This window comes from Malus sylvestris, chromosome 9, assembly GCF_916048215.2.
Source record: "Malus sylvestris chromosome 9, drMalSylv7.2, whole genome shotgun sequence".
NCBI lineage: Eukaryota > Viridiplantae > Streptophyta > Magnoliopsida > Rosales > Rosaceae > Malus > Malus sylvestris.
Window position 1 is genome coordinate 16,826,743 of NC_062268.1, and position 14,030 is coordinate 16,840,772.

Consider the following 14,030-nt stretch of genomic DNA (forward strand, 5'->3'; position numbering starts at 1 on the left):
ATATATGTTCATCATTATTTGCAAAGAGATAAGTCCATGCAACTGAACTGGTTAGAGTTAAAATGTGCACTAAACTGGACCTTAGTTAACTAGGAACATTTTAGTAAACTAAGTTTTACTTTGACTACTTTCGTTATGAGTAAACTAGCATATCTGATCTTAATTGATTAGTGTTGTTGACTAGTCAGACAAGCACGTATATAGATTTTAAATTGCAGGTTATTCCACCTAGTACCAATTTCACCTACAAACTCAAACTACCATAAGAGACCAAAATCCATCTTGTCTTTCATGTGAGTTGCCTCAAGAAACAATTAGAAGTCAGTGTGGTTCCAAATTTGATCTTGCCTCAAGTGATAGATGATTGATTGATACATGAAGCCCCTCTAGCAATCCTTGCTAGAAGAATGTAAAAGAAGGGAAGTGCAGTTGGTGTTCAACTTCTAGTGCAGTGGAATGGACAAGAAGCAACATATTGATGAGTATAAAGCTAGATTTCCAAATTTTTTAGTTTGAACCTTGTGGACAAGGTTGTTTCAGGGGGAAGTATTCTTATGTACTATGATTGCCTTAATCACAAGTAATTGGCTTTGGAGTTAAATTGTAATGAAATTGGGGTCAATTTGTAATTTGCTTTTATTGTAGGCGTTTGTTCAACTGTTTTGTTTGTTTGTGCCCATGTTGCAGTCACACATGTGGAATGTTGGCTAGTTTTAGAGCAACTCTAACCCTAAAAGTTCTCCGGGGCTATAGGTGACCTAATTGCCAAAGTAAGCCATAACTGTCCAAATGTATATCCACTCCTAAAATGAATAGCTCAGACTATTGGTATTAAAATATTGTTATTATTTTTATAAAATAATAAAAGAATTTTATTATAAAAATAATAATATTTTATTTTTAATTTTCGATAATAGTAATAGATTGTTAGAGAGTATTTAAAAATATTGAAATGTGTTGTATGATGGAAAAACATGGTTAAGTATTTATAGAAAAAAGTCACTCAGTACTACGGCTTGGTAATATTCTTCTTTACTTGGAAATGAGAGATCTTAGGTTCAAACTCGTGGATGGTGAATTCGATACCAAATTAGGCTGCCTATTATGTGACTTTGCTAAGTTCCCTCTCTCCTTAATGTAAAAATATCGATGTACTTAGAAAGCGCAAAGGAAAAATGTCAGGTCTGACGCCACCGTGACGTTAGGAGATTGAGATGGGCTGGAGCTACTCTTATAAAGCAAAACTCTTTCTTCAGTTTTGAAAACTAAAAATATTTTACCCAAAATTGCTCTGTTGCATCTCCCTCTTCCTCTTCATTCTTCGTATATAGCTGAGTTGCGGCAAAGTTAAGGTCGAATTGGGTACTGGATCTGGATCGTATCATTAATTGACATGTTTATTGTTCTAACAACGAACATACGAGGCTTTATTAATCTCTGGATTGAGAATTTGACTGATGCCCACGCTTTTGTTAAATAACATATTTTTTTTTTATCAAATTAGTTAAATAATATATCTCTAGATTTCGAATTTGACTGATACCCACGTTTTGGTTAAATACTATATATTTCGATCACTTTATCTATCTCTCGAGATTTCAGACGGCTAAATAATATATTTTTCGACGTTGGTCATGACTACGTGGTCAAAAAGCTAATAAAAATTATTTAATTATTAAAAAGTATTTAGCTTTATCATATAAATATTTGTTTTTTGAATGAAAGTAAAGGTGAGAAAGGAAAGCAAAGTCGTTCACCTAAAAAAGGGGAAAAGCAAAAGTCATATATGATATATCGTTGCCATTTACGGAGATAGATGAAACTTTGTCTTCTCAGGCCATCTCATCCGGTCAAAGGGCTAGATGGTTAAAAATAATCTGAAATGACACGAAAATCGTCTCCAACCGAGGGCCAGATCAAAAGGCTCATGGGACCCATCAGGCCAAAAAAAGAGAAAATGGCCAACTGGCTGGCCCAACCCAACTAGCCGACCAGCCCCGGGTTGGGCAAAATTTTGAATCCAATGGTAGCTGACGTCAGTTATTGTTAGTTTTGAATTTTTTTTTTGTTCGGCCAAATTTTTTTTAAAAATTCCCCCTTTTTTTTCCCTATAAATACCTAAATCATTCCTACACAATTTCTCACATAATTTTCACCATTCCATACCATCTCATTTCATTTTATTTCAATTATTCACATTCTATTTTCTTACCTCTTCCAATAATCTTTCCTTCAATTTGTTCAATAATTTTCAAATGACCACATCTGTAATGAAAGGTAGAGTTTGGACCCGAAAAGAAGATGAAGCTCTTTGCACGGCTTATAGATGGGTCTCGGAAGATAGTGTGAGGGGGACTTCTCAAACAAGTGAAGGTGTTTAGACTCGTATATCCACAAAATACTATGAGTTCTACGAAGGCACCACTCCATCGAATACCCGAAACCACGAAAGTTGTTCTTCAAGATGGAAAAACATCTTTATCCAAGTTTGAATAAATGACATCAAGCACTGTTAACAACCGCAAGTAGACATGGAAGCGTCGCCAATTACTACGACGAAGTAAGTGTTTTCACAATTTATTTTCAATATTTAATTATATTGATGCGAAAATTAACTCAACACACAAATTAAACCCTCTTGTTAACAATTGCAGTATGGATAAGTAGGGATCGTTCTAAACCGGGGATTAGGAGGGATTGTTAATCTACTCTAAACTGATTCAAATACTAAAAAACAAACTTAAAAACACTTAACTAGACTCTAATGACTCGAAACAAACTTAAAATACTCAAAACAACTTAAAATAACTAAATAGACTCTACTAGACACTAGGAATGACTTTGGATGAAAATTGATTTTAACTTAACTCAAAACACTTAAAAATACAAACTAAGACAGATTCTAACTAATTTGACACACTAAAGTAAAGGGGATTGGTTTTTGGACGAAATTAAAATGAAAACAAGTGAATTAAAGACTTAAACAAAGTTGAACAAATTTGGTGAATTAAATGGATGATGGGCTAGCTAGAGGATCCTTCTCCACACATGACACACTTGCATACAAATCAATCTCCAGTTGCTTTTTCGATAAACCATGAATGACAATGCCCCAGATTAACCGTGCCATCACTAATTAACCCTCAGATTTTCCTTAAGTCATTAAATTGGATGGGATACGCATCATCAACCCAAATCATTCTTCAATAGTCCCCTACATGCACATCATAATAGAGATACAATCAAAGATCATTAAGTTCTATGAAAATCATAAGCATTGACAAAGCATTCGTAACTATGACATCATGATACTCATGTTAGGAATTTAACTTAACGCGATCGTGACCAGCAACCTTCACTACTTGTGAATATAAGTTTGTAACGATTATGTGAAACTCCCTTATATTCTAGCATCAAATTCATGCATGCAAACTAAGTACACATCCTTAATCCACAAACAAGAATAAGTTTTGAATAAAACAGTTAAGCAAATTGCATTCTCAATTTATGAAATCACAACTGGAAGTAATCAATTCATATTGCAAATATGTTCATGGCTTTGAATTTTCCCCTAGCTAAAACGAGTTTAGCTCCTCATGTTCGTAAAACAAAGATAAATAAACTTAAACATTGAAAACAAAAGATAGATTACACCTAAGAATGATCCAGCAATCCAAACTTGAATAGCAAGCACTCCAAGGTCCTCCTTCTTCTTCTTTGTTGCGACACAAGGTATGGGTGAAGGTTTTAGTGATGAATTGTGGTGGTGGATGGATGTAGGTGATTTATGGTGAAGGATGGATGATACGGTGATTGGTATATATAGGGCTAGGGTACACGGCAAAGTATAGGAAAGGTTCAGAACTTAGCTATTTTTGTCCCACAAGGAGTAAAAATCAGAAATTAAAGAGAAATAGGCAAGGGAAATGCGGCAAGAATTAGGAAAGGTGATTAAGAGTCAGAAAGCAAAAGGAAAAGGCTAAGGGATATGTGGCAGGATCTTTAAAGAAAGGGAAAGTGGTTTATCACAGAGAATAGGAAAGGGAATGGTTTCCCTTGTGCGGCAATCCCTTTTGTGCAGGGATTAGGTCTTCTAGAACCTATATTAAGTGTCCTAATATATTTGGGAATCTTCCTTGTGGCTGGAACCTTGGTGATTTAGGATTAGGAAAGGTAAGGACAAGATAAGGCAAGTTTGACTAGTCTTTCCTCTTTCTTGATGGTTTCCTTGTCTTCCTTGTTCTGGAATTAATTTCTTCATAACGTCAACATAATCCTAACCTCTTTTGGTCTTCAATTTCGTCCATCTACCTTGCTCCATGCATGTGCTATCCATTCCAAGCCCAAAACTACTCCAAAAAGCTCCAAAATGCACTTTCTTGCTACTTTAGCCTTTTGGTCCTACAAACACACGAAAATAGCTTAAAATATTAAACTAACTATGAACTAACAACATTAATGCAAGAAAACAAGCTAACTAAGTCGCATAAATATGCTCCTATCATATATTACATTTAATTTCATATATTAATTTCCTTTAATTTTTGTAATTATATTTTCTAGGTACACATATGGAGGGCACCTCGAAACCCTTTCAGCATCACGGTTGTTGGGAAATTTGTAAATGGTGGGTGTTATTTGAAGATCTACCTTAACATAGAGTAGGTCCTATGCCAGTGTTCGGAACTGCATCCTCAGTTGTAGATGGGGATGAAGATGGATCTCCTACCATTCAAGAAACAAGGGTAGAAAATCTGTCTTCGGGTGAAGGTTTCATACCTAGGGCTATAGGACAAAACAAAGCCCAAAAATTGAAGGAAAAGGGCAAGGCAAAGGATGATATCGCCTTTCAACTGGAAATGGCGGCCTCTTTGCGATTCATGGCGGAGCAAAATGCCATTGTTGCGGAAGAAAGGAACCGTAGGCATAAAGAACGTGTCAAACAAATACAAGAAGAGATGGATGATAAGAATATGCTAAGGAACACTTCGGATTACACTTCAATGAGTAATGCCTATTTTGATACGAAAAATAAGGAAATTATGGCTCGACGACAGTTGTTTACTTCTGACTGTACTCCTACAATGGTGGATGATGAAGATGATGATGATTATAGACTTTAAATTTAAGTTGTTGTAGTTTTTAAATTTAAGTTGTAGTAGTTTTTAAATTTAAGTTGTTGTAGTTTTTAAATTTAAGCTATTGTAGTTTTTAAATTTAAATAATAAATTATGTTTGGCCCTATGGCCTTCGGTTATAGATGATTTTTTGTCACAAGGCTATGTTTGGCCTATGGCCCTTTGGCCCCTCAGTTGAAGATGATAAGAAATATAGCTCGGCACTATTCATCAAAATATTAATTTATTGGACCGCTATAGGGCTAAAACGAGCCCATTTGGCCCTTCTTCAGTTGGAGATGGCCTTAATAATAAATTAGAAGCAACCTAATATTACGATTTAGTGGCTTTGATTTTTAAAAGTAAATTTGAACCACATTATTATTATCTCATTGTAAGGCTTAATCCATTCCCCCACTCCTTTAATGTAAATTTTATTGTTGTTAAAAAAATAATAATAATGAACTAGAAACCTTAATAACAATAAACAATTTATAATTAAAAAGCAATTCTAGTCTAACAAACGATTGTCATGTAATAAATTGATGATAGGAGATAATTTTTTATTGAACCAGTCTTTAACCGATCATGTAAAAGTTGATCTACCAAGAAAACATCTCTTGTCATTAAATTAAACAAATTTGATACACCAACGAGGGTTGGTTGAGTTGTAAGAATTGTTCTCTTCACTAGGCCATGCCTAGGTTTGAGTCTTGCTGTCAGTAATCCTCTTGATGGTCAATTTGTAAAAAACCAAAAAAGAGGCTAATACTTCCTTTGTAAGTCTTAAAAAGACTTGTAATATGCCATGACCTTGAAATGGGGCAAAGGGGAGCCCCTCCTCCTGAACTTTTGTTTATCCAAAAAAAAGTAAACAAAGTTGATACCACCTTCCCATGGAAAACGAGAGAAGATCCATGTGCATCATACATCGTGTAGCCAATTTTCGTCAGGTACTATTTAAATTCAATTTTAAATAAAAAAATTACAATGATTTCTGACCGCACAATGTACGATGAACCTATGTGATTGGAAGATCCTTGGAATCCTCACAATGAGGATCCAGTGAGGATCCTCATTCATGGAAAACAAGCATATTGTGATGGCATTGACAAGTGATAACTTAGTCTCTGATAGGTTTTTTTTGGTCGAATAGTCTTTGGTATATTTTTGGATAAGAGACTAGCCATTTTGCTATTCCTAAACTATTCAGAATTTAATCCAGAAATACATTTATTTAGTTTATTTTATTTTAATGAACAATAACAAAGGAAAAAAAAACTACAAGACAAGACAAGAACAAAGGACAGAACTTGGCTACTAAAAAATTAGTAGCAACTTCTGCTGGTAGCCAATCACACATGAACACGTGTCCAATCCGGGCAGTTTGCCCGATTAAGAGATTTTGCCCAACTGGGCTTTATTTTTTTGCCCAACTGGGTTTTTTCCTTATTTGCCCAACTGGGCTTGTTTTTGTTGCCCGATAAAACTATTTAGTCCGAACCAAAAAATAAGAAAATATATGGTGTGTTATAAACATTGTATTTAAGTGTGATTGTGTAAACCTTTTATTAGATTTGATACTAGTTATTCTTCCCTATTAGGACTTGTATTCCTTGAGGAGAAGGATTCTTCCCTCCCTTATTACTATAAATAAAGGCACAGCGTAAGGGGAATAACACATCCTCTACACAACCCTGCAAACACATCTCTCTCCCTACTTTCTCTGCCACACCTCCCTCTCTTCCTGGTCAGACTAATATAAGCCACAACACGTTGTCAACACTCTCCTACCGTTGCGCTTAGGAATTTGACGTGTTGGTTTTCTGCATCAAACCAGTTCATGAATATCATCACGCAATCAGGTTCTTCCAAAACAATGGTTTTTATCTCGATATTTTTGCAGCCTTGATAACATGAACATTCACCATAATGCATGACCAAACTTCACGTTTTTCGAATTTTTTATTCTACATAAATTGTGTATTCATTAATCCATAATTGATGAATTGCATCAAATATCTACTTATGCATTGAATTATATGTTGAATATGCATTGAATTAATCATGAATTGAATAAAAAATAAAAAATAAATTTTTATTAGGGTTTCGTTGAAAACCCAACGTGCGACGACTGGAAGTCGTGTCACCGAGAAACCCAACCATGGAGCCACGGCTCCAAGCTCAAACCTAGAACCTGACGCCTAGATGGCATTGCACCTATTGAACCATCATGTAGCATGGCTACAGGCCATGCCCAGCCACCATGCCTACCTCCCTAACGACCTGAAGTCATCACAGACAAGTCATTGACAGAAATTTTATGGTTTTTTTGAAATTTCGATCGAATATTTCTACGGTTTCTACAACATTGAGAATTTTCCCTCTCTGTTCAATTTTATGGGTTGCTGTCGAACCTACAGCCTTCGTCATGATTTTTTGTGCTACGACACGACAGCCTGCAACGGTGGCACCGATCTCCTTCTTTATCGAGTTCACCCAGCTTGCATTGAGGCTTGGCATGTTCTCGTTGAGAACCAGCCATTTGGGCTTTGGAGCTCCTCTCGGCCCAACACCAGCCTCCTTGGCCAAGGTATTCCCACCTATAATACCCCATATTTAAATATATATATATATATATATATATATATATATATATATATATTATATGTGCGTGTGTGTGTGAAGGTATGATTTTATTGGGTTCTTTTTATCCGCTATGTGTATACTTTTGATATGTAAACTAGTCTCAACGTAAGTTCATTTTGCTACAAAATTATTTCAAAAACTAACTAGTATTATTTCATGTTCATATGTAATTAGAGATATTTTTTATTTGAATTGAAGAAGGGGATTATGATAAGTTTGGCTTGATTTTTTTCCCACAAAGGCAAGGTGTCATTTTGACAATCATTAGAGAGTAAAAAGTAGGTATTATTCATCACTCTAAAATAAGAGGTGGAAGTCTACATAAGAGTGATTTGGCAAGTTTGTAATCATTAGGAGTTAATTATTGGTCATGATTCACCCTCCAAAATTGGAGAGGTGGGATTCATATCCCTTAGAGTTTGGACATGGCTTTTGAGTATTTGTCCACATGCATGGTAATGATTATAACATGATAAGATAGTATTGCTTCCAATACATGATGTCCAGGTGTAGCAAAGGATTTGAGACATATCATTGAAGGCTTAATTGTGGATTCCATTTCTTCTTCTACAAAAGCAGAGGGAGGAGAGAAATAAGAGGAACAACACCACACCATCAACAACAACACACAGGAAAAAGAAGAAAAACCTTCTCTCCTTCATAAACCACTCTACTCATTTTTCCATTTACTTTACATTAAAGGCTTTAAACCATTTTTCATTGTATTTGTAAATCTTCCATATATAGTGAAATAGAAATACAAACACCATCTTAATGGACGTAGCCGATTTGGTGAAGCACTTAAACTCAGAGTGATTATTTATTTACTAGTTTTATTCTGCTTCTTTACCCTCCTAGCAAGAGCTATGAAAACACACCATCGATCAATAAAAAAAATACAGTTACTTGTGCAAGTCATTTACGGTGTGAACTACAAATGAAAGGAAGACAACATTTTGAAGGAAAGGAACCAAAAATGGGGTTATGCATCAATATCACCTAGAAAAAGATGGAGTAAAATGGTAAAGTAATATTTCTCAATTTGATTGTTGTGTGTTATCAATATTATATTAATGATAATATAATACAATTTTGGATACTAGCAATTTGATTAGTGTTGCAGATGTTTTAGAGCATGTGATTATTGATATCCATATTACATGGCATATACATAAGCATGCTAAGCTAGAAAGAGAGTTGAGTTGTGTTGTGTTGTGTCAAGTACTCACTTGTGTAAAGTGTTTGAGTTGTGAAGATATTCAAGAGCTGGAGAATGCCTTGAATATTAAATAATAGAATCTTGTATATGTCAGGTATCTAGGGAAGGGCTTGAATATGTAATTGAGCGTCAGGGGAAGTGCCTACATAAATAAAATGGAAATTGAGAATTTAATTATGAAAAATTGGGTTTAAGGGATAGACGGGAGTTAACTCATACTCTAAGGTATTCAAAGACAAGTGGTATAAGCATGGTATATGTCATGCATGCTTGGATGCCTTAGGTATGTGTTAGCGGGATTAGAAGGGAGTGAGTACATTCATCCATCTCATTTGCTCTATTTCATGCACTTGAAAGAATTGTTACAATTTAATTATTATTTTGTTGGTACTTTTTGTTGTGAATTAATTTGTGCATTATAGTTATTCTATTATGTATTCGATAAATTTTATGTAAGATTTTGTTATATGATGTATGGTGTAATCGTTGTAATTTAATTTTATTTTCCATCATGTCTAGGTTGTAGAATTTATTTCTATAGCTAAGATATGGTTCACACCCTAGCTCGTGAATAGTCTTTATTTGCGGGTCGGGGTGTGACACCACCACTTCTGATCCCAGCCCTATAATGGTTACGGCATCAGTGTACCACGCTACACAGGATTGGCACCCCTCTTTTGGGCCTTTGCCATCTGGGCCTGCATCTGGAGCCCTGATGAGTCCATATCGTACTATATATTTTATCCTAATCTTAGTATTAATTTGTTAGTTATTTTGTGAGAAATTTGATACTTTGACTTATATTTTCAATGTAGGACAATTAACTTCCTCTTGAGCAAAAAGTGATCAAATAGATGAATTTTGGAGTGATTCCAATTGGAGGATGTTCGTGAGTCTTTCAAGATGATTGTTCAAAGTTTCAGATATTTCTACCAAGTCGTTTGACCATGGCGAATAAAAGAAGGCCCAACGCGCAGCTTTCCCAGATTGACGTTTCTGAACGTTTTGGGTATTTTAGAGGTCAAGATCACATATTTTGAGGAAGATTTCTTCTAAGGATTTGTTGAGGACGACTTATGTTAAATTTCAGGTAGACGGGCCATGGGCCCACTCCAACAACACCAATATTGTCCCCACTTGGCCACCTCTCAATTCGTTAGGTGTGGGGTTTTAATACAAAATGCCTTAGTATTAGTTAGAGTGGGGTAATTCTATTTAAGGGGCTTGTTCTCAAGCCTTCTGGGTGATGTGGTACAGAGGAATTCTAACACTCCCTCGCACGTGAGACCCCATTTTATGGGTCACACGTGAAGTTCCACATATCGGCAACCACGTGGAGCAAAGCCGAGGCTCATTCGCTTGTGTGGAGCTAATGGGGACCCACCCATTCACGTGGCATCTCTTGGGCTACGTGGAGCCAAGTCAGGGCTCACCCATTCGCGTGAGGTCAAAGGGGACCCACTCGTTCACGTGGCAGTACGGGTCTGTCCCATGGTCCTGATACCATGTTAAATTTCAGGTAGACGGGCCATAGGCCCACTCCAACAACACCGATATTGTCTCTACTTGGTCACCTGCTCAATCCGTCAGGTGTGGGGTTTTAATACAAAAGGTCTCGGTATTAGATAGCGTGGGGGTAATTTTATTTAAAGGGCTTGTTCTTAAGCCTTCTGGCTGATGTGGGATAGAGGAATTATAACAACTTAAGCTTTCAAAATAGACCTTTTGGGACCAAATTGGAGTTGATTTGATCGGTCAGAAGTCTAATTTTCTGAGAAGTTCAAATTTCAGTTCAAGTAGGAAACCTTTTATTTACTAGTTATCTTATTTTATTATGTTTCCTAGTTTTTAGAAGATCTTTTCTAGGTAGGATTTTATTTTATAGTAGTATAAATAAGGCTTTTTAGCCATTAAAAAGGACTGGAGAACTTAGCTAGGCTTTGATGTTTTGTGTTTCAAGGTGTTTTCTATCCTTTTTCTATTTCTTAATAATATTTTGTTTCATGGTTGTTTGTAACTAATTTCCGTTTGCTAGGGCAATGCCTTGAGCCTTAGCATGAATATGTAGTTTTTATTTAATTGCTTATGATATTATGCTTGCATACTTTGAATTATTAATCATTGTGTTTAAATTGTCTCTGTATCTTAATGCTTAGCTACCATTAGGATGTTTAGATAAGTAATTGGATGCAATTTGGTCGGAATGCCACCGGAGGATTGAGTATTGCTTCTTGTGATTGATAGTTGTAAGTTCACCTAGGACGAATGCCACGTCTTAGGGGTTGCATGGTTTTTCAAAAGGTTTTCACAAAGCATAATGAGTCATACATGTTTATATTTGATCTGAATGCCACAGACGGATTGCATGTTTGATATACATTCTAGCTTGAATTCCACAAGTAGAATATGCATAAGGAAAACCTAACCTTCAAAGTTGCATGTGTAATTCATAAGCAATTGGTAAAACTACATAAGATTTTTAAGGGGACAGTAGAACCCTAGTGTCCTTTTATCATTATTTTCTAAGATTGTTCCCTTTCAAAATTGGTTTCTTTAATTGTTTTAATTTAAATTTCATTTTTAATATTCTAGGTCATAAAATCAACCTTTTTCCAATCTTTGTTTTCTAATAATTAACTAAGAATATGTAGTTTAGACTTTTAGGTTTGACTTTCCTTGTCAACATTGTAAGTGTACCATATGCTCAATCTAGCTTTAGGCTTTTCTCTATTTATGGGTTGTGTCTGCTGGGAAGAAATGTTCAAAGATGTGGCACAACTCACTTCAAAATGTTTGTTCATGCATGTGCATTTCACATCTACATTCTTGCTTCACTCTGTCTAGCTTAGTTGTCTAATCAGGCTTGTGCATAAATTTTTAGCAAGCTGGGCACACAAATTAAGACCTACCACAGGGGTTTCCTGACAGCTTTCTACCGATAGTTAGATCTCAGCCTTTAATCTCTTCTGATCAGATTGTAGGATGACATGTGTCCTTGGTAGGTGAAAAACAAAGCAAAGCTTTTGGGGTTGAGATCCCCAGCTAGGGTTTTTTGTTTTTTTTTTTTTTTTTGGGTTTTCAGAATATATTTGCTAGAGAGAAATTAGAGAGAGAAAAGCATTAAGTCCTTACTTTCCTCTTTGTTCTTCATTTATGAAACCCTAGTTGCAAAACCTTCCTTCATGCATTAACACCCAATCATTGAAAAATAGGGTTGCATTGTCTTTGGTTTTGCATTAAATATGTGGTCAACTGTTTCTAGTTTTAAATCTTTAAAACTGACCCACTTTTGGATTTTCGTTGGTTTCCTTCTTCAATTGTTTGACTGGAGAAACTAATGAGACATATGAATCTAGAATTGTATATCATTGTCCATCATCATATGCAAAGTTTGTGAGTTGGTTTTGGTGCCACAAGGTGAAGAGCTCAGAAGGAGCTGATACTTCGGGAATACCAAAGGAATCCATCTTGTGTGAGGCAAGGTTGAACAAAGGTAAAGCTGTTCTATAGATAGGCTTCGGGGAACTAAGCTTTACGTGGTACTTTGTAAGAACCTTGTTTATACTAGTGAATTAGACTCGGTGGAAAGTCTCCAGTTTTTTAACCCAAAGGTGGGTTTTTTCTGGCCAAAAACATCTTGTTTTCATAGTTACTTATATTGTATCACATATCTTATAGACATATACATGCTCCATATATCACTTAAATATCTAATAAGTATGTGCCCACAATCATGCTCACTTGACATGCTAATAACTTGGAACAAACTAAGAGCTTATTGACTAGGATAACTATTGGTAATTGAAATTGGTCATTTAATCTTTGATTTATTGACTAACATATATATCTTAGTCGACTAGCGGGCTTGACTAGTCAGTCCAGCATATTATTATTTTTATATACATGATATTCCGCCTAGTACCAATTTCAATTGGTATGAGAGTCTTGCTCTAGATATACATAGAGTGATCTTTGGGATTTACTAGTATTGGGTGGAATCTCATCATGGACTATGATTGTGTTGGTACATATTGTAATATTCCTCCATTCTTTGATGGATCTAATTATGTGGCATGGAGTGAAAAGTTTCAAATCTTTCTGGAAGCTCAAGACCTTAGTGTTGTTGACTATCTTACGTTGGAATGGAAAGCACCGTCAAGAAATGTAAATGGTGAATCTGTTGTGAAATCTTAAAGGAGAATGGTCTCCTGGTGAAGTCTCTTCCGCCATGGCAAACAAAAAAGCAAGAAATATCATTGTCATTATCATTTCTCCAACTCAATTTACGCATATTAGATATTGCACAATGACCAAACAAGAATGGGACAAGCTTAGAATTCTTCATGAAGGAGATAAACAAGTAAGGGATCTTAAATTTCAAATGACCCTTTCAAAGTTTGAGGACTTGAGGATGAAAGAATCTAAGACATTCTTAGCTTTCTATGACAAAGTTGAAATGTTAACTAATGAAGCATTAGGGTTGGGCAAGCCTGTTGATGAAACTATCATTGTTTAAAAAATCTTGAGATCATTGCCTAAGAGATTCATGGCCAAGAAGGCTGCCATTCAAGAATTTCAAGATTTGAATGAGATCAAACTTGGGAAACTGGTGGGTAAGCTTATCACTTATGAAATTGAGCTGGATATGGAGAAGAGTCTGGTCTATGTTTTTCTTGTGGTGGTAGTGGACATCGTGTTGCTATGTGTGCAAACAACGGGGAATCAAATCAGAAAAGGGACAAGGTAATAATGGCTGCTTAGAGTGAAGGTGAAAGTGAAAGGTATGAGCATTATGATGAGTGATCAGAATATGAAGAAAAAAATGTTGTTTTTGTTGCTTCAATGGTGGAAGTATCCTTAAGTGATAATGATCTAGCACTGAATAACAATGAAGAGATGACTTATGATGAGTTGTGCATCATGTATGATACTTTTTTTTTATGAAACATGCACTACAACAATGGAGAAGATTAAGTTGTCCAAGAAAGTTGCTGAGTTGCAGAATGAAAACAAGTCTCTCCGTCTAGTCAGAACTGAATTGGATG

The 14,030-nt window shown here is 35.6% G+C and overlaps 1 pseudogene; it reads left to right on the forward strand.

The window, feature by feature from the left end:
* Positions 1-4,571: 4,571 nt before the first annotated feature.
* LOC126633844 (uncharacterized) lies at positions 4,572-5,123 on the forward strand (annotated as a pseudogene).
* The last annotated feature ends 8,907 nt before the right edge of the window (positions 5,124-14,030 follow it).